Raw genomic sequence first — 27,628 nt, forward strand, 5'->3', positions numbered from 1 at the left:
CCAGTTTATTGGCCTTCCTACGCACATGATTAAAACTTACTGTGCGTAAGCCTCTAAGGTGGAGCTAGATCCTTTGAAAGACTTGGATCAGCCTCCAATGTTTTGAAACCTTCTCTCGCTTCGAGCCCCAACCAATTATTTTGACTGTGTTGATGATTAACTCAATCAGCTTCAATAATTACATTTTTCCGATTATCCTGCACCAGGAGTTCTAAGCACTGCTCCGTAGTTATGGATTCTGCCATGTTATTTGTGGCTTTGCCTAGATGGCCATGGAAAATGGAAAGAATATTATCGGTTTAATCCCTTAACACCCCTCCAAATCTCGCCATACCCGGGTTTCGTTTTGAGGCCCCATCTATGTTATATTTTAGAAAGCCCATAGGGGGAGGATGCCAGAAATCCTGCTCAGTATCCATTAACTTAACCTTTCTGCTTAAGCCCTGTGGAACAAGCCTCTACATGCCAAACTATCTTAGAATCCTCATATCAACATCTGTAGGTGGATTCTTAGGGGGATTTCGCACAATGGTACCAATCGTTTCCTTGCGTTGAGCCAAGGTTTGTTCAAAAAGACCTTGGAAGGGTATTTTTTCATTTTGGAAAATTCTTTTATTCCTTTCTTTCCAGACATTCCAAATAATGAAGCTGGGCGTAAGAGCCCAAGTTAAGCTAAGAATTTCATGATATGAAAATTTTCATCTCCAATTGGTTAGGGTGTTGATGATACTCCCTTTATCATTGTCTGTCAATTGGAAGATGTTGGCAAAACAATCCCACAAATCAGAGGTGAAGAAACAATTATTGAGGAGGTGTTCCATGGTTTCCTCTTGGGCCTCACAGAGCTAACATATGGAAGGCCCTAGAACACCCCTTTTCCTTATGCTATCCCATGTCAGGATTTTATTATGATAAACTAGCCACATGAAGAGTTTAATCTTCATCTAGCCTTGATGCCTCCACAGATTCTGCCAAATTCTATCCGTAGCAAGTGAATCCATCTCAAGGAGTTTGTGTTTTGCCTCCTGAAGATTAAAAGTTCCCTCATTGTTGTTACCCCACCTCAACTGGTCATGCCCCACTGTCATTAGAATCTTCCTTTATTCCAACATCTGCATAAGAGCCTCTTCTTTAGCTTTTAAGGGGCTATCTTCCCTATAAACCATTTTCCTCTAATTTCTCCATTTGCCTGCATTATTGGTTTGGTCCCAAAAATCTTTTACCTTTGTTAATCCTTTGATGTCTGTCTCTCTCTTGAGGTCCACAAATTCCTCTTTTAGTAGTATTGGTTCTTGTTGCCACTTATCTTCCCAAAATAGTGCCAGGTCTCCCTCTTTGATTTCCCAGAAGCCATTCTTTTGTACTAGGCCTCTATTCTCCCAGGCCTTATTCCAGATGTATGAGCCCTTTATATTTCCAAGCATCCTTATATGGTCGTTAATTTGCCAAGAGCTGGCATATTTTTCTATCCAGATGCTAGCCCACTGAGCCATTAGTTCTTTAACCCATCTCCACCATAATTTAGCCCCTAAAGCCCTACTTAAAACCTCTGGATCATCCAATCCTAGACCTCCATGATTTTTGGGTTTGCAAATCTTTTCCCAAGCAACCAAGGCCCATTTCCTTTTTTTCTCCCCCTTACCCTAGAGGAAGTCTCTTTGAATGGTTCTGAATTGATGTAAGACTCCTTTTGGTGCTGGGAGTGCTGATAGCATGAAAACTGATATAGATTGGAGAACAACCTTTGTAAGAACCAACCTGCTAGCCAAGTTTAAGGATCTGATGGTCCAATTCTTGATTTTGTCCTGCATATTATTAATCATCAGCTCCCATATGCTCTTATGTATAGGTTTAGCAGTTAGACGGACTCCCAAATATTTTGATGGTAGAGAATCCCTTTGAAAGTGTAGAATTCAGGAGATATTCCTTTGAATAGAAATATTGATATTAAAGAAAAATATCTTAGATTTGGAAAGATTAACCTCCATACCTGTGGCCATGGCAAAGTCACTTAGAAGTTGTTTGTATGCCAAAGATTCTTTGACTGTAGGGATTCCCTGCAGCATGGTATCATCCACAAATTGTTGATGAGTCAAGGTCTGTCCATTCTCAGAAAGTTGCAGACCCTTGATTTTGCCTTCTTCTTTTGCCTGCTTAATCGATCTACCAAGTCCTTCCATCATGAGTATAAAGAGAAAGGGAGAGAGAGGATCTCCCTGCCTAAGGCTTCTTGAGGGAATAAAAATCTCGGAGGGAGAACTATTTACCAAAATTGAAAAGTTGGAAGAAGTTACTAGAGCCATGACCCATCTAACCCAGTTATGATCAAACCCAAAAGCAATAAGGACCCTCGTTATATAGGTCCAGTTCAACTTATCAAAGGCTTTGGCTAGGTCCAGCTGCATGATCATTCCAGCCTTCTTGTTGCTAGTCAGGAAGTGCACCACCTCCTGTGCTTGAATGATATTGTTGAGAATTTGTCTACCTTCCACATAACCAGATTGTTCCCCAGCCACAAGAGTGGGGAGAAGAGGTTTGAGTCTATTGGCCACAACCTTGGATATGATCTTGTAAACCACATTGCATAGTGCTATGGATCTAAACTTATCCAGTGTTAGGGTGATGACCTGTTTAGGGATCAAAGAGATGAAGGAGGTGTTGAGTCCCTTCAGAATAGTTCTATTCCTCCTGGAATATTCTACAACATTCAAAAGATCCTGTTTTACAATATTCCAGCAAGCTTTAAAGAAATCCACATTAAAACCATCAGGGCCCGGTGCTTTACCATTCTGCATTTCCTTGAGGACTTCACTGATTTCCTCTTCAGTTATTGGCCTATTGGGGTTGAAATTATCCTCTCTGGACATTAGTCTTGGTATATGTCTTGTTCATTCCTTTATGAAAGGCTCTCTGTTTGGATTGGTTTCCTTTACAATCCCACAAATTGAACTAACACAGCATCGATTTCTTCATGGATGCTGAGCAGTTGCCCTCCCTTTTCCTTGATCGAAGAGATTCTATTATGAGCTCTGTTTGCCAAAGTTGATATGTGGAAAAATCTGGTGTTTCGTTCTCCTTCTTTTAACCATTGCACTCTACACTTTTATCTCCAATATATCTCTTCTTGTTTACAAAGGTTCTCCCAATCTTGCTGGAGTATGGTGGCTCTGTCATTGCTGACTTTACCAAAGCCATCTTTGATAAGGGATTGGTTGAAAATTTGCAATTTGTTTTCTATAGCTTTTTTTCCTTCAAAAATATTTCCAAATTCATTCTTGTTCCAATCTTTTAGCCTAAGCTTGATATGTTTTAGTATTTTGTGAAGAAGAAACATACTTGTACCCTAAATATGTAAATCTTCAGACCGCCAACTTGAAATATTGCTGATGAAATCTGGATGGGTGAGCGAGATATTCTCAAATATAAAATTTCTATTCCTAGGAGTACAAATACCTCTGATCTCCAGTTGAATTGGCTAGTGATCGGATCCTCCATAGGGGAGAATCCTTGCTTCCATTCCTTTATCATTGAGTATAAGGTCCTCAGAGATGATAAATCTGTCTAACTTTGAGGCAACAAGGGACTCTCCGCCTCTTCTATTGTTCCAAGTAAAGAGACCATTACTTGAAACAATGTCAACCAACTTCATAATACCCATAAAAGAATGAAAAGCTAAGGAATCTTTGTTTAGAGATCTGGTAACCCCGTTTTTCTCCGATAGTGGTTTGATCATGTTGGAGTCCCCACCCATAATCCATGGTATCTCTGCATATCTTAAACTGAGCTTCATAAGCGAATCCAGAAACATGAGTTTGTCATCCATTCTCTAAGGGCCATAAAAATTCGTGACCAGATAGGTCTCCCGATCCCCCACACGTTGAATAACTACTGATAAGTAATTTCTAGAAGCTTCAGCATCTATGATACCAATCTTTAGGGGATTCCAAAGAGTAAGAATGCCACCTGCTATGTTTTCTGCCTTGACTTCTAGGAACTCAAATCGATTGAGCCATTTGCTATAAAGTTCTTTTATTCTATGAATGGAACATTTAGTTTCGTGGATAAAAATAATATCTGGATCTTCTTGTTTCATTCTGTTACTAAGTAATCTTTGCTTCCTTTTACTGCCTAGACCCCTGATGTTCCAAGAGGTGAACTTCATCATTAAAGATTTGTGAAAGAGTAACTGGTTAGGTCTTTCATCGTACCTGAATCTATCATTAAATTACCACATTCCATCAGCATTTCATTCTGCTTTTTTCTGTCTCTTTTCTTTCCTGGACCTATAGGTGCTAACCTTGGGGTGTTTTTTAGAGATTTCACACCTTCGTTACCCTGTTTTGCTATATTACCTTGCTTGTCCACCCCTTTATCCTGGGTTTTGCATAGGTAAAGCTACTATACTCTAGAGAACTCTTCTTGAGGTAACGAGTCTAACCCTCCCATGGTTCACCGTTTTAAGAACCCTGCCAAATCTAGATGCTTTCTATCCAGAATCTCTTGCAATTCTTGGTCCCCCATTTCCATCTCGCTCTGGGTCATTTCCTGGTCCATACCCAGTTCTACATCACTTATCATAGCCTATTTCTATGTATTATAGTTCTTTGTTTGGTATTTGTCTTCCTCTGTCTCCTTCTCCTCTAGACTTCCCTCCATTCCCTTGTTTCCTTTTGTCATCTCTTCTTCCTCGAGAACTTGGACCCTGTTTGGCTTAACTTGAGGCCCTTCTACTTGATCTTGCTTAAGTCCCCTTTTGCCTCCTTCTCCTCTATGGATCACTTTTTGAAAGCTTTCTGTATCTTTCATTGTGGAAGCTTTGCTCTTATTCTCTTTTTTATTGAGAGGGAAATCCTTGAAAAGGTGTCCATGTTCATGGCATCTGCGACATCTAAAGGGAATATGTTCATAATCTACTGTTTGCACCCATTCTTCATCAAAAACTTCTAATATCACCTCATCCAGAAGAGCTCCAAAGAGATCCATTTCTACACAGATTCGTGCAAAGGAAGTGTATTTTCCTTTTCTAGTGGCTTTAGAAGCTTTGACAAAGCATCCTAATTTATTACCTATGGTTGTTAACAATTCTGCTTGCGAGTAATCAAGGGGAAGGGAGTAAAGTCTTACCCAAACTAGAACTGATGTGAAAGTCTCCTGCTCTGGGACAAAATTCATCATCCACGGCCTCATATAGAGGCCAACAGCTGCATAGAAGTAGGGCCCTCCTTCAAACACTCTGTCTTTATCCTCAATATTTGTGAAGACCATAGTAAAGAATCCTTTTGACCCAAATTGTAGGTCGAGGCTTTGTTTTGGCTTCCAATGGTATTTAATCGATGTCTGTAAAGCCTTTTGAGTGGGCCATACTCCCATGAATTTACAAATGATAGCATAAGTCTGCATGTGGTCCCTGTGTGCCTGCAGAGCAGGATCATTCAAAACTACTCTAGGAGTGACCTCAGTTTTGGGTTTACAAGGTCCTTTTTGTGCCTTGGATTTTGCTCCCTTTTCCTTGTCTTATTCCCCCTTTTCTTTTGTGCATTTATTATCCAGATCTTTGACTCCCTCTTGTTCTTCTTCCCTACTTTCTATTCCTTCTTCAGCAAGACCTTTGACCTCTTCCATTGGCTTCTTACCTTGGCTGGCAACAACTTGCTTGTAGGAGGGAATGGAGCTCCCTCCTCCATACCCTTCCATGGAGTTCAACGCCTGCTACAAACTTTCAACCCTAGCTGTTCGTTGTGCGCTCGTCACCGGTGTTTTTTGTTTCATTAAAGCACCGAGTTGGAAATCATATGATTGAGACTTTATATTTATGTGATAATTTAAGAAAAAATCACATGCAGATGCAATATCAAGTGTTTTTACTTTTAATTTATAGTTATTTTTAAAAATAAATTAATTTAGTTGTATATTTCATTTAGACATTTTGTTTTATTTTATTTTATGTTCAATATATTTTTTTTTTTGCTGAAGCAAGAGTCGTACCTTTTTAATCATTAAAACAGAAAAGTATTTACATAGAATACAACCATCCACATGGTAACGTGGATTTTAAACAAACCCTACTTTCAAGAAAACCTAGGGTCACGAGTTAAGTGCTAAAACTCCGACCCTAATCCACAAATCTACACCACCCAAAAAAGGCAGCAAGTACTAGGACCACATAAGCAACCCGACCACTTTGATAAGCAACCAGACCAACTGCAGTGGAGTACCACACAAAGCCAAGGCTTCTGCAAAAAAACCTTTTGGAAGTACCATTGAACGTGACAGATTCCTGACCATCGATCCCCCCGAATTGATCCAATGGTGGAGTTGAATATCGCGTCATTTAGAAGTCCACATTTTAACCATGAGGCCCCATAGACAAGCTCGATTAATCCCAGCCGTAGATCTTCCAAGCTTGATACAATGATGGAGGATCATGTCGCTCCGAGCAAAGGAGCAGATGTTTAACCAGTGATAAGAGTAGAGAAAAAAACCGCCCCATAGCCACGTGTCACCCGAGAAGTGTGATCGCACACAAAATTTTAAAACCGCTTTCCACCCAAGAAGCCCTTGATATACCGGAAACCACTTCGCTAGCGGAAAAGCAATGTTTGACAATGTATTAGGAGTATACATTTTGCTGTTGGATTATGGGTTCTGGTAGCTACACCTTTCACCACCATATGTGAGCCTGAGAAACGTACTACCCCTTCCCTCCAAACAACTACCTTGGTAGCAGACTCCTCCTGGCAACATAAGAAGAAATGAGAAAGGTAAAACATGCACCTCATAAATCAACCAAATTATTGGACAGGGCTTCCATTGTTTTGGTGTGATACACCATCATATCCTCGACTGCTTGGGTATTACACTAATCCATGAAATTATCCTGAGGCAACCTCTGCCGGCTCATCAAAACCCTCTTCCTCGTACACTTCACACCTTGATTAGCCAAAAGATGAGCAAGTTTATTGGCTTGCCTATACACATGGTTAAAATTTACCATGTGTAGGCTTCTGAGGTGGATCTGGATCCTTTGGAAGACCTGGAATAGCCTTCAGTGTTTACAAACCTTCTTCAGCTCAGAGCCCCAAGTAATTGTTTTATTGTGTTAATAATAATCTCAAAGTCAACTTCGATAATAACATTCTACTGGTTATCTTGCACCAGGAGATCTAAGCACTGCTCCATTGCCATGGCTTCTGCCATGTTGTTTGTAGCCCTACCTAAATGTCCATGGAAGATGGAAAGGATGTTGCCAATATCGTCCCTTAACACCCCTCCAAATCCCACATTGCCTGGGTTGCCTTTAGAAGCCACATCTATGTTATATTTCAGAAAGCCCAAAGGGGGAGGATGCCAGAATTCCTACTTAGAAGCCATAGCCAAAACCCTTCTATTTAGGCCTTGTGACATAAGCCCATGCATACACAATAGTCCTAGAATATTCAAGTCAACATCTAACAACTGATCTTTAGGGGCGTTTCGCACTATGGTACCCACTGTCTCTTTAAATTGAGTCAAAGTCTGCTTCAAAAGACACTGAAGGGATCTTTTTTCATTTCTAAAAATTCTCTTATTCCTTTCTTTCCAGACATTCCAAATAATGAAGCTAGGGGTAAGAGCCCATGCAGTACCAAGAATTTCATTATCTGAGTAATTATTTCTCCACTTGGTTAGGGTATTAAAGATGCACCCTCTGTCCCTGTCACTTCTTTGGAAGATGTTAGCAAAATAATCCCACAAACTAGAGGTAAAGATGCAATTATTGAGGAGGTGTTCCATTGTTTCTTCTTGGGCTTCACAGAGCAGGCATCTGGAAGGCCCCATCACACCCCACTTTCTTATGTTATCCCAAGTCAGAATTCTCTTATGATAAACAAGCCACATGAAGATCTTAATCTTCATCCAACCTTGATTCCTCCACAAATTCTTCCATATTCTATCTAGAGAAAGAGAGTCCATCTCGAGGATTTTGCACTTAGCTTCGTTAAGATTAAAGGTACCCTCGTTGTTGTTGCCCCACCTCAATTGGTCATGACCCCCAGTCACTATGATCTTCCTTTGTTCCAGTCTCCACATGACAGCCTCAACTTTAGTTTTCAAGGGGTTATCTTGCTCGTAAATCATATTTCTCCATCTTCTCCATTTACTTTCATTATTATTTTGGTCCCAAAAATCTCTAAGCTGTGATAATCCCTTGATATCTGTCTCTCTTTTGAGGTCCAGAAATTGCTCATTTAGCAGTATTGGTTCTTGTTGCCATTTATCTTCCCAAAAAAGTGCCAAATCCCCCTCTCTGATTTCGTAGAAGCTATTCTTTTGAACTAAGGCTCTGCTCTCCCAGGCCTTATTCTAGATGTGTGTGCCCTTTATAATTCCAGACATTCTTATATGATCGTTGATGTCCCAGGAACTAGCATATTTTTCTTTCTAGATACTAGCCCACAAGGTCTTTGGTTCTTTGACCCATCTCAACCATAACTTAGCTCCTAAAGCCCTGCTTAGAACTTCTAGATCATCCAGACCCAGACCTCCTTGAATTTTGGGTTTGCAAATATTTTCCCAAGCAACTAAGGCCCATTTCTTTTTTTTTCTCCCCTTTTCCCCAGAGGAAGTCTCTTTGAATAGTTCTAAATTGTTGTAATACTCCTTTTGGTACAGGGAGTGCTGAAAGCATAAAAACTAGGATAGATTGAAGAACAGCCTTTGTAAGCACCAACTTTCCTGCCAAGTTTAAAGATTTGATGGTCCAATTCCTGATTTTATCCTGCATCTTATTAATTACCGGTTCACAGATACTCTTATGAAGAGGTTTAGCAGTAAGCGGGATTCCCAAATATTTCGAAGGAAGAGAATATCTTTGAAAGCCTAAAATTATGAAGATGTTCCTTTGTATAGTAATATCAGTATTAAAGAAAAATATTTTAGATTTGGAAAGATTAACCTCCATACCTGTGGCCAAACCAAATTCATTTAGAAGTTGTTTGTATGCCAAAGCTTCTTTGACTATAGGAACTCCCTGAAACATGGTATCATCCACAAATTGTTGATGAGTCAAAGTCTGTCCATTCTCAGAAAGTTTAAGACCCTTGATTTTGCCTTCTGCTTTTGCTTGCTTAATCGATCTACCAAGACCTTCCATCATAAGTATAAAGAGAAAGGGAGAGAGTGGATCTCCCTGCCTAAGGCCTCTTGAGGGAATAAAAATATTTGAAGGAGAGTCATTTACTAAAATTGAAATGCTAGAAGAAGTTACCAAAGCCTTGACCCATCTAATGCAATTATGATCAAACGCAAAAGCTATAAGAACCCTCTGGATATAGGTCCAATTCAACTTATCATAGGCTTTATCTATCTCCAGCTACATGATCATTCCAGCCTTCCTGTTGCTAGTCAGTGAGTGCACCACCTCCTATACTTGAATGATGTTGTTGATAATTTGTCTACCTTCCACATAGCCAGATTGCTCCCCAAAAACTAGGGTGGGGAGAAGAGGTTTGAGTCTATTAGCTACAACCTTGGATATAATCTTGTAAACCACATTTCACAATGCTATGGGTCGAAACTTATCAGGAGTAAGAGCATTATCTTGTTTAGGGATCAGAGAAATGAAGGAGGTGTTGAGGGCCTTCAGGATCGTTCTATTCCCCCTGGAATCCTCAACCACATTTAGAATATCTTGTTTAAAAATATTCCAACAAGCTTTAAATAAGTCCACATTAAAACCATCAGGACCCAGTGCTTTACCATTCTGCATTTCCTTGATGACTTCACTAATTTCCTCTTCAGTTACTAGCTTGTTGAGGTTAAGATTATCCTCTCTGGACACTAGTCTTGGTATATGTCTTATAATATCCTTAATGAAAGGCTCTCTGTTTGGAATGCTTTCTTGTGCAATCCCCCTAAAGTGTTGAACTAAAACAACTTCAATTTCTTCATGGGTACTAACTAGTTTCCCTTCCTCATCCTTAATCAAGGAAATTCTATTATGAGCCCGGTTTTCCAAGGTTGATCTGTGGAAAAATCTGGTGTTTCTTTCCCCTTCCTTTAACCATTACACTCTAGATTTTTGTCTCCAGAATATTTCCTCTTGATTGCATAAGTTATTCCACTCACGCTGAAGAATGGTGGCTCTATCATTTCTGATTTTATCAAAGCCAACCTGGATAAGGGATTGGTTGAGTATCTGCAGTTTGCTTTCAACAACATTTTTCCTTTCAAAAATATTGCCAAACTCTTTTTTGTTCCATTATTTAAGCTTAAGCTTTATATATTTTAGTCTTTTGTGAAGTAGGAACATATTTGTACCCTAAATATGCAGATATTCAGACCACCAACTTGAAATATTGTTGATAAAATCTGGATGGGTGAGCGAGATATTCTCAAATTTGAACGGTCTATTCCTAGGAGTACCAATGCCCCTGATCTCTAGTTGAATTGGCCAATGATCAGAGCCACCAAAGGGAAAAATCCTTGCTTCCATTCTAGTGTCATTGAGTATAAGGTCCTTTGATATGATGAATCTATCTAACTTTGAGGCCACCAGAGACCCTCCTCCTCTCCTATTATTCCAAGTAAAGTGACCATTACTTGTATCAATGTAAACCAATTTCATAGTGTCCAAGAAAGATTGAAAAGCTAAGGAATCTTTGGTGAGAGCTCTGGTGCCCCCCTTTTTCTCCGATAATGATTTTATCATGTTGAAGTCCCAACCCAGAATCCATGAAATCCCAGCATATCTCTCTCTGAGATCCATGAGGGAGTCAAGGAGTCTCAATTTGTCGTCCAGTATCTGAGGGCCATAAACATTCGTTACCAAATAGATCTCCCTATCCCCCACAGGTTGCATTACCAATGATAGATAATTTATGGATGCTTCAACATCTATTATGCCAATCTTTAGGGAATTCAAAAGAGTAAGAATGCCACTTGCTGTGTTTTCTGCTTTGACTTCTAGAAACTCAAAATTAATGAGCCATTTACTATGAATTTCTTTAATTTTTTGTATAGAACATTTAGTTTCCTAGATAAATATAATATCAAGAGCTTCTTGTTTCATTCTGTTACTAAGTAATCTTTGCTTCCTTTTACTACCTAGACCCCTAATGTTCCAAGAAGTAAACTTCATCATTAAAGATTAGTGAAAGAGTAACTGGTTAGGTATTTCATCTTACCCGAATCTATCATTAGATTTCCACACTCCATCAGTAGCTCATTCTGCTTTTTTCTACCTCTTTTCTTTCCTCGGCCTCCAAGTGCTAATCCTGGTGTGATTTTTATAGATTTCACACCTTCATTACCTTGTTTTGTCGTGTTGCCTAACCTTTCCACCCCACTAGCCTAGGTTTTCCATAAGTACAACTGCTGTACTCTAGAGAACTCTTTGTGAGGTAACGAATCTAACCCTCACATGGTTCCCTGTTTCAAGAACCCTTCCAAATCTAGGTGCTCTCTATCTAAAATATCTTGCAGCTCCTGATCCTCCATTTCCATTTCACTTTGGGTCATTTCCTGGTCCATATCCAATTCTACATCGCTCATCGTAACCCCTTTCTGTATGTTGTTGTTATTTGGTTGGTCTTTGTCCTCCTCTACCTCCTTATCATCTCGATTTACCTCTATGCCCTGATCTAATTTTTTTTCCTCTACTTCCCCCTTGAGAACCTAGAACTTATTATGCATAACTTGATGCCCTTCAGCGTGATGTTGCCTAAGACCCCTATTGTCGCCTTTTCCTCTGTGGCTCACTTTTTGGAAGCTCTCTGAATCTTTCATAGTGGAAGCTCTACTCTTATTCTCGTTTTTACTGAGAGGGCAGTCTCTAAATAGGTGTCCATGCTCATGACATCTACGACATCTAAATGGAATATGTTCATAATCTAATGTTTGCACTCATTCTTCATCCAAAACTTCCAAGATCAACTCATCCGGTAGAGCTCTGGAGAGATCTATTTCCACATAGATTCATGCAAAGGAAGTATATTTTCCTCTTCTAGTGGCATCTGAGGCCTCGACAAAACATCCTAATTTATTACCTATAGCTGTTAACGATTCTATTTGCTAGTAGTCAAGAGGAAGGGAGTAAAGTCTTACTCGAACCGGAACAGATGTGAAAGTCTCCCGCTCCGGGACAAAGTTCATCATCGACAACCTCATATAGAGGCCAGCAGTTGCATAGAAGTAGGGCCCTCCCTAAAACACTATGTCTTTATCCTCAATATTAGTGAAGACCACTGTAAAGAATCCTTTTGACCCTAAATGTAGGTTAGTGCTCCCTTTTGGTTTCCAATGGTGTTTAATCCATGTCTGTAAAGCTTTTTCAGTGGGACATAATCCCATGAATTTACAAATGATAGAATAAGTGCGCATGTGGTCCCTATGTGCCTGCAGCGCAGGATCATTCAGGACCACCCTTGGTGTAACCCCATATTTGGGCTTACAGGGTCCTTTCTGTGCCTTGGTTTTTCTCCCTTTTCCTTGTCATTTTCTTCCTTGTCTTTTGTGATTTTATTCTCACAGTGTTTGTGTCCATCCTTGTCTCCTCCTCTGCTCTCTTTCCCCTCATCGTCTCTTTTGACTTCTTCCATAGGCATCTTCCCACGGCTGGTAACCACTTGCTTGTAGGAGGGAGTAGAGCTCCCTCCTCCTCGCCCTACCATGGGTATCAACACCTGCTATCTGCCAACCCTAGTTGTTCTTTGCTCGTCGTTTTCTCCAAAAAACCATTCATAATCTACGAAGAGAACCTCAAAACCATGTTCAATCTATTTTAAAAAGATATATAATTTTTTATTATTTTTATCTTTTCAATATAATAATATAAATAAATATGCAATGGAATTATTTCTCTTATAAATGTTCTACTTGGAAGGATAGAGAAATGTGTAGGGATGTAGTAAATCTCAGACATTTTGAAATTTGTACTCAATATGTTGAATTATTTTCATTTTTTGCAACATTTTAAAGCAAAATAATCACTCACCACACTTTTTCTTATTCAATATACTCAAACAATTAAAACCATTTTTATTTAATTACAGAATTATTTATTTATTTAAGTACTTTTGTTTAATTGCATAATTATTTAATTATATTCAAATTACAAATATAATATAATTATATTTAAATTAAAATGTTATTATGAAGGGACACATTTACTTTGGTAGATCACATCAAAGAAATACATGCCAAGACAATTAGTTGGTGTGGTGAGTTGTAGATGGAATTTCTTCCGAGAGATATGCATGAAAACAAAACACTTAAAAGGGGTTTTTAAGGCAACAACCACATCTTGGAGTGTGTATGTTTGAAGAATACATTGTTAATAAATCTTTTTTGTTTTTAGTTTGAGTTTTAAAAATGCATGTAGATGCTCCATTAATGTGTGATGGTGATAACATTAAACAATTATTAGAAGGGGACAAATATAAAAAAATTAGAGAAAAATAAATTTAAAGAGGAAATATATTGATTTGACATATATCTATAATTATAATTTTGTCTTTTAATAAATAATCATTTTTTATACCTTTGTGGGTCAGAGGAAGTACAAGCACATTCTCAAGCTTATGATAACTTCAATATAACTTATGAAAACTTTAATTGTCAGGCCAGGAGGTTACTCCTCAAACAAGATTATTATTATTCATTTAGGTTGTTCATTATTATATACATGCGGGAGTGACTGTTGAGTTTCATCTCCCAACGACTCTCCATTTTCTCTATAATTTATTTACACTATTTATAGTTGTTCACCTAATATCTATGATTAGGTGTCAACATTCCCCCCCTTAATCTGAAGGGATGTTGGTGAGTCCAAGCATCGTTCTGAATATTTCAATCTTTTCTCTTCCAAGTGCTTCAGTGAAGATGTCTGCAATCTAGTTGACTTGAAGAGAATGGTATTGAGACAGAGGACTGGCGATAGGAAGAGCTAGGGTTTTCAGGCATCTGCAGGTGTAGAAATCCATGGAAGGGAGCAAAGATGGGAGCTCGAGTCCCTCCTACAAGCAGGAAGTAGCTAGCCGAGGCAAGAAACCATTAGAGAGTGTCAGAGGTCCTTCAAGAGAAGGGATAAGGAACATGGAAGAGGAGCAATAATCTAACAAGTCAAGGGAGAATAACAACAATAAAGAAAAGGAGGAAGAAGACAAGGAACATGGAGTGAAAAGTAAAGCACAAAAGGGACCATGTAAACCCAAAGCTAAGGTCACACCCAGAGTAGTTTTAAATGATCCTGCTCTGTAGGTGCACAAGGACCACATGCAGACATATGCTATCATGTGTAAATTCATGGGATTACAACCCACTGAAAAGACTTTACAGACATGGATTAAATACAACTGGAAACCAAAAGGAAGAATTGACCTACATCTTGGGTCAAAGGGTTTCTTTACTGTGGTCTTCACAAATATTGAGGATAAAGACAGGGTGCTTGAAGGAGGGCCCTAATTTTATGCAGCAGTAGGCCTGTACATGCGACAGTGGATGATGAACTCTGTCCCTGAGTGAGAAACTTTCACTTTGGTCCTAGTCTGGGTAAGACTCTACTCTCTACCTCTTGATTACTGGCAACTAGAATCGATATCTGCCATAGGAAACAAATTAGGGTGTTTTGTCAAAGCTTCTAAGGCCACCAAAAGGGGAAAGTACAATTCCTTTGCACGAATATGTGTGGAGATGGATATCTTTAGATCTCTACCAAATGAGGTCATCTTGGAAGTTTTTGATGAAGAATGGGTGAAAACAGTAGACTATGAACATATTCCTTTTAGATGTTGGAGATGCCATGAGCATGGACACCTATTTAGAGACTACCCTCTTAGTAAAATAGAGAATAGAAGTAAAGAGACCACAATGAAAGATACTGAAGGCTTTCACAAAGTGGTACCTAGAGGAAAAGGGGGCAAGAGGGGGCCAAAGAAACATCAAACAGAAGGGCAATAGGCTAATCTGAATAGGTTCCAAGTATTTGAAGAAGAAGAAGAAATAACAAAAGTAGATTAGGTAATGGAAGGAAGCCCAATGGAGAAGGAGAAAGAAGAAGACAAAGTACAAACACAGGATATTAACAAATAGAAAGAGACTATGCTTAGCGATGTAGAACTGGAGATGGATCAGGAAATGACCTAGAGTGATATGGAAATGGAGGATCATGAACTACAGGAGATTCTTGACAGGGAACACTTAGATTTGGAAGGGTTGTTGAAATAGGGGACCATGAGGGGGTTAGACTCTTTACCGCCAGAAGAGTTCAATAGAGTACAATAGCTGTTCCTATGTAAAACTCAGGATAAAGGGCTGGACAGGCAAAAAAAAAATGAAAGGCAGGACAACGAAGGTGTGAAAAATATGAAAATCACACCTAGATTAGCACCCAGAAACCTAGGAAAGAAGAGAGGCAGGAAAAAGTAGAACGAGTTATTGATGGAATGTGGAAAGCTAATGATTGATTCAAGTAATATGAAAGATCTAACCAGCTACTCCTTTACAAATCTTTAATATTGAAGTTTACATCTTGGAATATCAGAGGTCTAGGTAGTAAAAGGAAACAAAGAATTCTTAGTAATAAAATGAAACAAGAAGCTCCCTATATGGTCTTTATTCAGGAAACTAAATGTTCCATTCAAAAAATAAAAATAAATTCACAACAAATGGCTCAATAGATTTGAGTTTCTAGAAGTCAAAGCAGATAACACAACATGGAGCATACTTACTCTTTGGAACTGCCAAAAGATTGACATAATAGATGATGATGCATCTAGAAATTATTTGGTAGGGGTTATACAACCGGTGGGAGATAGGGAGACCTATTTGGTCACGAATGTATATGGCCCTCAAAGAATGGATGATAAACTCAGGTTCCTAGATTCTCTTATGGAGCTTAGAGACAGACATGTAGATGTACCATGGATTTTGTGTGGGGACTTCAACATGATCAAATCACTTTCAGATAAAAAGGGGGGAACCAGAACATTAAGCAAAGACTCCATAGCTTTTCAAACATTTATAGATAATATGAAGCTTGTTGATACTGACATGAGTAATGGTCTCTTCACTTGGAACAATAAAAGAGGAGGAGAGTCTCAAGTAGCCTTAAAGCTAGACAGATTCATAATCTCAGAGGACCTTATGCTCAGCAGCAAGGAAATGATAGCAAGAATTCTCCCCTTTGGAGGCTCGGACCATTGGCCTGTTCAACTTGAGGTTTGGAGCATTGGCATCCCCAAGAATATACCTTTCAGATTTGAGAATATCTGGCTCACACACCCCGACTTCATCAAAAACTTTACAAATTGGTGGATAGAGGATATGCATATTCAGGGTACAAGTATGTTCCAACTACACAAAAGACTAAAACACATCAAGCTAAGACTTAAAGATTAGAACAAGAATGAATTTGGCAATATTTTTGCAACTAAAAAGGTTGTTGAAGATAAGATGCAGGAACTCAATCAGACCCTTATCTCAGAGGGCTTTGATGAATATAGAAATGAACAAGTCACCAAACACCATCAAGACTGGGAGAATTTACGTAAAAAAGAGGAAATATTTTGGAGACAAAATTCCAAAGTTCAATGGCTAAAAGAAGGGGAGCGTAACACTAGATTTTTCCACAGATCAACCATAGCAAATAGATCTCATAATAGGATCTCTTTGATCAAGGATGAGGGCGGTCATCTTCTTAATTCCCATGAAGATATAGAAGATGTGTTAGTTCAACACTTTCATGGAATAGCTCAGGAAACCATTTCAGATAGAGAGCATTTTATCAGGGATTTAACTGGGCATATTCCTAGACTGGTTACTAGAGAGGATAATTTCAATCTCAATAGGCTAATGATAGAAGAGGAGGTTAGTAAGGTAATCAAAGAAATGCAGAATGGTAAAGTGCTAGGCCCTGATGGTTTTAATGTGGATTTCTTTAAATCTTGCTGGAATATAGTTAAACAGGATATTCTAAATGTAGTGGAAGATTCCAGGTTGAATAGAACTATTTTTAAGGTGCTCAATACTTCCTTCATCTCCCTAATCCCCAAACAGGACAATGCTCAGACTCAAGATAGGTTTAGACCCATAGCCTTATGCAACGTGGTTTACAAGATAATATACAAGGTTGTTGCTAATAGACTCGAACCACTTCTTCCTACTCTAGTTTCTATAGAGCAATCTGGTTATGTGGAAGGCAGACAAATTCTCAATAACATCATTCAAGCACATGAGGTGGTGCACTCATTGACTAGCAATAGGAAGGATGGTATGATTATGCAATTAGACCTAGCCAAAGCTTATGATAAGCTGAAATGGTCCTATATAAGGAGGGTCCTTATTGCTTTTGGGTTTGATCATAACTGGGCAAGATGGGTCATGGCCTTGGTAACTTCTTCCAACTTTTCAATTTTGGTTAATGGTTCTCCTTCCAAGACTTTTACTCCTTCTAGAGGCCTCAAGCAGGGTGATTCGCTCTCTCCCTTTTCTCTTCATCCTCATGATGGAAGAACTGGGTCGGTATATCAAGCATGCGAAAGAAGTTGGTAATATCAAAGGCCTCCAACTTTTAGAGTCTGGTCAGGCTTTGACCCAATGATACTATGGTGCAGGGAATCCCCACGGTCAAAGAAGCTCTAACGTACAAACATATCCTCTCTGACTTTGCCATGGCTACAGGTATGGAAGTTAATCTCTCCAAATCTAAGATTTTTTTCTTTAACACCAATATAGCTATTCAGAAAAATATCTCCAGGATTCTAGGCTTTCAAAGGGATGTCCTTCCCTCCAAATATTTGGGAGTTCCTCTTACTGATAAGCCTTTGCACAAGGGAATTTGGGAGCCAGTGATTAATAAGATGCAGGATAAAATCAGGAAATGGACCTTTAGATCTTTAAACCTGGCTGGATGATTAGTGCTTACAAAAGCTATTCTCCAATCAATCCCCTTCTTCATGTTATCAACACTTCCAGCACCAAAAGGAGTTTTGCAACTTTTTAGAACCATTCAAAGAGACTTTCTTTGGGGTAAGGGAGAGGAAAGAAAGAAATGGGCCTTGGTAGCTTGGGAGAAGATCTGCAAACCTAAAAATTATGGGGGTCTTGGACTAGATGATCTAGAAGTACTAAGTAAAGTTTTAGGGGTGAAATTATGGTGGCGCTGGGTGAAAGACCCAAAGGCACAGTGGGCTAGAATCTGGAAAGACAAATATGTCTGCAATTGGCAAGATAATGATCTAATAAGGATGTCTGGCATCATAAAGGGTTCACAAATCTAGAATAAGGCCTAGGGAAATAGAGGATTAGTACAAAAATAGCTTCTGGGAAATCAGACAGGGTGATCTTGCATTGTTTTGGAAGGACAAATGGCAACAAGAACCTATAGTATTAAGAGAGAACCTTCTAGACCTCAAGAAAGAAATAGATACCAAAAGGTTATTTAAGGTAAAATATTATTGGGATCAAACAAACAGTGAAGGAAAATGGAGAACCTGGAAGAATTTGGATCACAAGGAAGAGAGCCCACTAAAAGCAAAAGTAGAGGCACTTCTGATAATATTGGAATAAAGGAAAATTTTATTGATAGGGGGGCATCACCAACTTAGATGGGGCAACAATAATGTAGGCACATTCAATCTTAAGGAGGCAAAACGCATACTCCTTGAGCTGGATCCCAATGATTTAGACAGGGTTTGGCAGAGCAAATGGAATCATCAAGGTTGGATGAAGATTAAACTCTTCATGTGATTGGTTCATCATAGGAAAATATTGACTTGGGATGACATTTGGAGGAGGGTGTTCTGGGCACCTCTAGATGCCAGCTCTGTGAAGCCCAAGAGGAAACAATGGAGCACCTTCTCAATAATTTCATTTTCACCTCTTGGTTATGGGATACATTTTCCACTATCTTCCAACAGACAGATAGGGACAAAGGAAGTATTATCAATACCCTAATCAATTAGAGACACAACTTCTTTGATTTTGAACTTCTAGGCTCAGCCTAGGCTTTAACTCCAAGCTTCATAGTTTGGATTGTCTGGAAAGAAAGGAACAACAAAATCTTCAAGAATGAAAAATGTTCCTCCCAACGCAGTTTTGAGCAAATCTTAAGACAACTTAAGGAGACGGTATGTACCATAGTGCGAACTTTCCCTAAAAATCCACCTTCAAAAGCTGAAACGCAGATTCTTCGCAACTTAGGTATGCAGGGGCTTATTGCACAGGGCTTGGACAGGAAGGTTTTGAAAGTAGATAGTAAGCAGGATTATTGGCATCCTCCCCCTCGGGGTTTTTTGAAATACAACATTGATGGGGTATCCAAAGATAACCCGGGTATTGCTGGCTGTGGAGGAGTGTTAAGAGATGAAAATGGCAGTCTCCTTTTCATTTTTCATTGCCATTTGGGAAGAGCCACTAACAATATGGTGGAGTTAATGGCTCTGGAGCAATGTTTGGAATTCCTGAAGCAGGATAATCTCCAGAATGTTATTGTAGAAGCTGATTCAGAGTTAATCATAAACTCGGTCAAAAGAATCAACTATGGCATGGAGCCAAAAAAAGTCTCAAAACAATGGAGGTTGCTGCAGGTCTTTCAAAGGATTCAGCTTCATCTCTGTGGTTTATGCACTGTGAGTTTTAACCATGTACGAAGGACTGCAAACAAATTGGCAGACATCTTGGCCAATCAAGGTTTAATCTGTAACAATAGTAAGGTTGCGATGAATTGGCCTGAGATGCCTCTGAATAGATTAAAGGCGTAATGCCACGACCAGGCAGATGAAGGTATAATGTTGTTTCGAAACAAAGACACAGAGGCGAGATCGAGCTGATTTGGATTCTTTATGCAGTGTTTTTTCAGAAGTAAGAATATTCTGGGGATTCAGGGCACTGTCGGCCTCCCCAACCCTCGACAATATGAACACAGAAGTTTCAGATCGGAGTTGCTGAGCAGATACAGTTCTACGGATAATCGGCTGAAAAGATGGATTTTCATTCTGCATGGGTACATGCAATCGTGGAGAAGAGATGGTAAGTGGCAGAGAAGATATGGCAAGTGGGGCCAGAATTCCGGATTTCCCAGCAGCCTAAAAACCCCCATCTTCCTTTTTGTTGATGCAATACCACTCAGGAGGTGGTTTATCCTCCATCGTAGGCCTTTCACACGGGAAGTGGTTTTGTAGAGTTGAGAGTGATTCCACTCTCCAAGAAACACGTGGCATAGTATAGGGAAGGAATACCACCCTCATCATGTGCTAACCTTCGGTATGTTAGTCCCATGCAATATGTACCTCGGCCATCGGATCATGCAAGATGGATCAAGGTTAGGAACAATCGAGCTTGTCGGTGGGTCCAAGATGTCTATAAAGTGGTTAATCACTGGGCTACTTGGTGGGTCCAGGATCTGACATGGAGGATCGACGGTCATGGATAATGGCATTGTTTCGGGTAGGTTCCAGACCCGAAATCCTTTTAGTGGTGTCCCTAATTCCTCATCAGGTCGGTTTCTAAATTTATTTGGTTTGTTTTCTCCAGCTCGAACGGTTTCGGCTTTGTTTGTATTTTGAGGTAATGGTAGTTTTCTTTTGGGACCGAGGCTCAGTGTTTAAGCCTTGGCTATAAGCAGTTGGTTTTTCTTTGCCCAACATTCCTATGGGAATGTTGTATATTATGTAAGTTGTTTATAGTTATAATGAAATAGAAAGTACGACTCTTGCTTCAGCAAAAAAAGAAGATGTCTACAATCTACTCATTAGTGCAACAAGGACGAAGACGGATTGTTTTGGCCTAAACATGATGTTGAATCAGATGATATTTTGTATTGATGTGCTTCGTTCGATCATGGAACTTTGGGTTCTTTGACAAATTTATTTCCAAGGTATTGTCAATCATGAGTGGAGTTGAATGTACTTGTTTTACCTACAAATCTTCCAGAATTTTCCTGTGGCACACAATTTCTTTTCTTGCCTCAGCTGCTGCCACATATTATACCTCTGTTATGGAATCTGCTAGAACTGATTATTTGTGTGATGTCTAGGAGACAGCTCTTGATCCAAGACTCATAGCATAACTTGAAGTAGATACCCCAATTTCTTTGTCTCCATCGAAGTTTGAATCAGAGTATCCAATCAAGCTGAAGTCACCCACCTGTGTATACTTGAGTCTAAAGTCTTGAGTTCCCTTCAATTACTTTAGAACTCTTTTTGTAGCAGACCAATGTCCCTCACAAGGCTTTTGCATAAACCTGGAGAGGATTCCAACAACAAACGAAATGTCTGGTCTGGTAGTAGTCAAGTAGTTGAGACTTCTTACAAGTTGGCTATACTTTGTTGCATCCTTAAATTCTTTTCCTTCAATGGATGTGAGCTTTAAGTTTTGTTCCATTGGAGTAGTCAGAGGATTGTATTTAGCCATGCCAAACCTGTTCAATAGATCTCCAATGTACTTCTTTTGAGAAAGGAATATGGACTTTGGATGTTGAGTTACTTCAATACCAAGATAGTAATGAATGTTGGTGTCCAGGTAGGGGTGATTTATCTACCTTATTCTGACATTAATCTTATCAATCCAGGTGCATATCCTTTCAAGGCAATGCACAAGGTATATGCAGGGGCAAACGCGTGATCTTTCCCAACCAAGGGTTTGTGTTTAAGATTCAAAGCATAAATGCAAGATCAACAACTTACAGAACTGCAGAAATAATCATGAACAATAAAGAACTGTAACAGCACACATAAACTGATAAATCACACACACATAAAGACACAGCACCTGATCAGAAGAGCGGGCCTAGCTCTCTAATTAGGGCTGCGTTAGCCACGAAAAGAATTAGAACAACAAAATGGATGATCTTTTATTAATTGGTAACAGAAGTTTACAATGCTGATGGGTGAACCCCCATTCACAGGATCAACCTGCGTTTTATACACAGCGAGGGAGATTAATAGTTCTCCCACAAACATAGCAACTACAGATACAAAGATATACATTGGTTGGAACGGTATCAGTATCGGATGGTTGGAATAGCAGGAAGGCCCAAGAACAGTTCAGAGCATTTGTTCTTCGAGCTGTGCATACTCCTGTTGATCGGCCGTTGCCGGTTATATTGCAATGCACTAAGTTGAGGGTTTTTGTTCTCATTCTATGGTTAAACACAAAGTTTAGTACCGCAAATAGGTAGACTGCATACGTTTTACTTCATTAATTAGAATATACCAAAAGGATAGTAAAGGGGGGAATTCCTTGTACATTTAACATAATAGCATGGGTAAATGAGTGCAAATATGTAAAAAGGGGTAATGAAAATAGGTGGAAAGATGGCCCAATTTGGTACCCAACCTCTCCCCCCAACTAGCCTACTGCATGTCCTCATGCAGTCCTCCGCTTTCACAAATCCGGGTAAAATTAGATTGTGTGTCAGATGGAGCTGGGTGAGATCATATTCAGTAGCCATTTATGTCCCTAGAACTTTAAACCCATCCGAGAGGACGACTTCCTTCCACCAATTTGTCAGGATGTCATAGGATGGAGTATATTCATCAGTAGGCAACTAGAGAACAAGGAACTAGAACCGGAGTCCCATCCATTGGGACCCACATGTCTGGACACATGCCACATACCTGGGCACCCTATTAAGTTCTTGTGAAAAATTTGGTGCCCCAAAAGGTTCTCTTTCCTGGATGGTTGTTGGTGACATCATCCATCTCCTCTAACAGAAATTGAGGGCTTCTTTCTGAAACGTGGTGAGTTGATTGACACAAAGATCAAGACACCATTTTTGTGTCCTCACCATTCTATCTCTGTTTTCCCCAATCCCTAGAAAGGTCCTGTGCTTATTAAACATAGTGTCTGACCTCTCATGCTCTGCTCTGACTATAAATGGCTTGGTAACCTGATTGGATTCAAAGGTTTTACTAGCCTTCTGCCAATGAATCTAGTTAATAGCATAAGAGGTGATGGCCCTCAAATGAATGTCCCCCACATACAGGACCAGATTGAAGTCTATGTCTAGCTACAGTAAGTACCCGTACAAGTACAATTCACACATCATATGTTGTGTGGGTACATCGTGACTCCTCAAAATCCTGATGAATTGCACACCGTCCTTCATCTCATAGCTGACCTTATTTTTAATACTCTCCATGCAGAATAAAAGAAAACGTTCATGTAGAAATAAAGAATAACAAGAAGTAGGGAGGCGACATGCCATAACCTCTTGCACCAGCTCGAACATTTGTTCTTTGTTGGCCTACAACTTTGCCTCTCCCTTCTCCAGCTGTTCTATCTTGAGTTGTTGTTTTGCCTACCGCAACCTCAGCATTCTATCTCTGTTTTCCCCAATCCCTAGAAAGGTCCTGTGCTTATTAAACATAGTGTCTGACCTCGCATGCTCCAATCTGACTATAAATGGCTTGGTAACCTAATTGGATTCAAAGGTGTTACTAGCCTTTTGCCAATGAATCTAGTTAAGAGCATAAGAGGTGATGGCCCTCAAATGAATGTCCCCCACATACAAGACTGGATTGAAGTCTCTGTCCAGCTGCAGTAAGTACCCGTACAAGTACAATTCACACATCAGATGTTGTGTGGGTACATCGTGACTCCTCAAAATCCTGAGGAATTGCACACCGTCCTCCATCTCATAGCAGACCTTATTTTTAATACTCTCCATGCAGAATAAAAGAAAACGTTCATGTAGAAATAAAGAATAACAAGAATCAGGGAGGCGACATGCCATAACCTCTTGCACCAGCTCGAACATCTGTTCTTTGTTGGCCTTCAGCTTTGCCTCTCTCTTCTCCAACTGTTCTATCTTAAGTTGTTGTTTTGCCTACCGCAACCTCAACACATCCATATGCTCCACATATCCAAAAAAAATTGTGGAGTCCCTCTCCTCATTCCTTCTGATTTCATTTTTATATTGGGCCGCAGTAGACTTCCATGAGTGAATTTCAACTGTTAGGGCATACTCCCGATCTTCAAATAATTGTTGGAAATAATACTGAGAGGGGGGGTGAATCAGTATTATCAGATCAATAAAACCTTTTCAATTTCATACTCAGAAACATATACGCGACTTCAGTTAAGTGAACCCGCGTGTACACGCGACTGTGTCTAAAGCAACTAGCGTATATGCAGATATCTTATGATTCAGTTATTCTTATCTTCAGTAAATGCATCAGAACATTATTAAGCAATTTAGCAGTAAACAGGTGCAGTATAACAGAACAGAACATCACACAAGAGCCACACACATGAACACCATGATATAAGGTGGAAACCCAATGTGGGTGAAAACCACCTGCTGCAATTCGTCTCTTTCTTCTTTAATGAGAAACTTCTTTTACAATATACTGGTGCAGTCCTTTACCAGTATGCAGGCTACAACCTGCAGAGGGCTACAACCCTCTCTCTCGTTTTCCAACTACTTTTGGAAGGGAGCTACAACCCCCTCAGCTCTTGTACTAGCTGATCCATTTACTAGTACGTAGGTGCTGACCCTACAACCTTCAGGGACCACGTTTCATCAATTTTCAGACTGGATCCAAGAGTACAAAGTAAACATTACCGCAATACAATCATCAACTTATACTTGCATCATAATTCATTAAACAACCCAATACCGAATCACTGAAACCCTGTCATCAAGAACACAGAACCCAAACCAGAATCTAGAACTCTGCAACAACCACCAGAATCAGCAACAACCTGAAATATCAACCCTTATCATGCATACGCTACTTCACTGTACCAAAACCGCGTGTATACGCGCTTTCTCCAAAGGCAACCCGCGTGCAGATCTAGAAATGATTACTTCTGCCTTTGCTGTCAGATCCGACCCTTGCCAAGCGTCCCGAACAGATAACCAGCAATACCAGATCCTCTCACTGCGTCAGACACCCACACACACTTACTCTTTGCCTAGTGATCTTCTCCTTATATAGCCTTAGGCCTTGTTCAATACCAAGAGCCAAAACCATAGAAACACAATACCATCAACTTCAAAACTAGGGATCGACACGCCCGTCGAGATACAATGGTCCGAAACCATAGGCACAACTTCCAAGGACTAACCGCCATGGACCAAAGGTGCTTTTCCACATACACGCGCTTTTTCTGAAGCCAACCTGCGTGTACACGCGACTTGGGCTTAACAAACCTGCGTGTATGAACTTCCTTGGCAAGCTGTACTAGGATCTGTCTTCTGAGTAAGTTGCCATCACCTGAACCAACTTCTGAGTATCTGTACCAACCTCTGAGTGAGTTGCCATCAAGGACAACACTTGAATCATAATGCCAACAATCTCCCCCTTTGGACTTGATGGCAACCACTACACCAAGTCACTCTCCCCCTTTGACATCAAGGGCAAAGGGCGGACCAAGATATTCTTTTCTTTGGTATACCTTCTGCTGTCCATACTCCCCCTGAGTACTTGCTGAAATCTCCGACTATGCTCCCCCTTTGTGTATGCCAAAGTGTACCAATCTATCCATCCTGCTCTTGCTGAATTGTGCTGTTCATGCTCCCCTTGACTGTAGGCAAGATCTGCAAAAGATGTTCTTCAAGAAGAACAAGGACTTATACATTATAGAAGACCTTCCTATCACCAAAAGACTCAACATACATTCATCATTCATCCCAGGCATAGTGGGGAAACCAACATAGGCCGTTACATGACCTTGACACCATAAAAGAGATATCACAAGAGATACATGACATAGAGACGAAATATCTAGACCAAGACTTATGAAAGCCACCAACAGCATCATGATATAAGCATCAGTCTGCAATACCATTCCTAAACAGTAAGATGTATCATTTATCTTCATAGACTTTATCAACAGCTTCTAACCATAATGCCAACAATGCATTATTTGAAGAATATTCTCCCCCTGAGTGTGAGCCAACCATGTCTGAACCATTTCCTGAGTCTGTTCTGCTCCCCCTGAGCCTGAGCCAACCATGACTGAACCTGGGTCTGTTCTGCTGCCCTTTCTCCATATAACCATCTGTTCTGCTGCCCTTTCTCCATATACGCGACTTTGCAGCATGTAACTCGCGTATATACGCGACTTGTCTTCATTATCTCAGCGTATGCAGGATGGAATACTGAATCTCATCACTTTCAGATTCCCCTGTGTCTGTTATGTCAGCTGACTGAGTTGTCCCACACCTTTCTGTCTCTGTCTTCTTCAATTCCTGCAACTGTGATGATGTATGGTCCCCTTGTCTTGAATTTTGAAATCTGCTTCTGCATTCCCTTGCTTTATGCCCATAGTTGTTGCATGTATAACACCTTATATTTTTCATGTTCCTTCTATCACAATCAATTGCTTTGTGTCCATATGCATTACAGGCAAAGCAATACCCTCTGAAATACCTGGGATGAGATGATCTTTCTTGAACCATTCTACTTCTGCATCTGGCTGCAACATGTCCAAGATTATGACATACATAACATTCAACTTTATTCAGCGGAGGAAATAATCGTCTATCACGTCCATAGTTAGGAGTAAAGGATCTTCCTTGAGGAATTTCTTTTCTTGGTTGTTCCTTGAGCATTTCAGATTTCTCATTAGAGTTTCTTGTCTCACCTTGTGAACTAGATTCACCTTCAACATATTCATGAAAACCAAGACCAGTCTTGATAGCAGGAGATCTTTGACTATTAAGAATATCATCCAAGACTTTAGAACTATCTTGAAATCGTAAAAGCTTATCCTTTTCTTCTAGTTTACCTTTCAAGATATTTACCTCAACTTGATGTTGTTCTTCCTTTTTCAGATACTGCTTCCTTAGGTCTTCTTCAACTTTTCTCCCTTCTTCTACTTGTCGCTTTAGTTTGATCACTTCATGTTCTTGATCTTCAAGATCTTCTTTTAGAGAGAGGATCTTTGATTCAAGTCTCTGAATAGTTGTGCTCTGATCTTTTGCTATATCCTGCAATTTCTCCCTTACCCTGGTTTCTGTTTCCAATAGTTCTTTTAATTTGGCAGCTTCTTCAGTTTCTGCATTCTTCTCTTCATGTGCCATGAGACTTTTAATATCCTCGCTATCATTGGATGAAGCATTCTTCTTCTTGTGCGCCATGAGACTTCTAATATCTTCACTATCATTAAATGAACTTTTAATATGGGAATAATAGCTTCTACCATCTTCTTCATATATCCTTTCTTTGTTATGAGGACATCTAGCAGCATAGTGACCAACTCTACCACATAGAAAACATTTGAAAGGCAGCTTATCTTTGAACCGTCCAGTTCCCCGTTCAAGATTCTTGACAAAATTTACCTCATCTTCTTCCTCTGACACTTCGAATGCGGCCTCTGGTGGTACCTCTAGTCGCATTTCAAAAGCAGTTAAGATCCCGTGAAGCTGTGACATGGTAATTTTTCGCACATTCTCCTTTTCTTCTATGGCAGATACTTTAGAATCAAATTTAGTAGACAGAGATCTCAAAACCTTTTGAACTAAGACAACTTCCTCAAATTCTTCACCCAGATCCCTCATACAATTCACAATCTCATCCATACGCAGGAAATAATTAGCTACGCTTTCATTACTTCGCATCTTAAGAGTTTCATACCGGATTCTGAGAGTTTGAAGCTTCGCTATTTTTACCTGATCATCTCCTTCGTAGCTTGTAACGAT

The sequence above is a fragment of the Pinus tabuliformis genome, chromosome 4_1, assembly GCF_031772625.1.
Source record: "Pinus tabuliformis cultivar Carrire ecotype Pingquan chromosome 4_1, CPIR1, whole genome shotgun sequence".
Lineage (NCBI taxonomy): Eukaryota > Viridiplantae > Streptophyta > Pinopsida > Pinales > Pinaceae > Pinus > Pinus tabuliformis.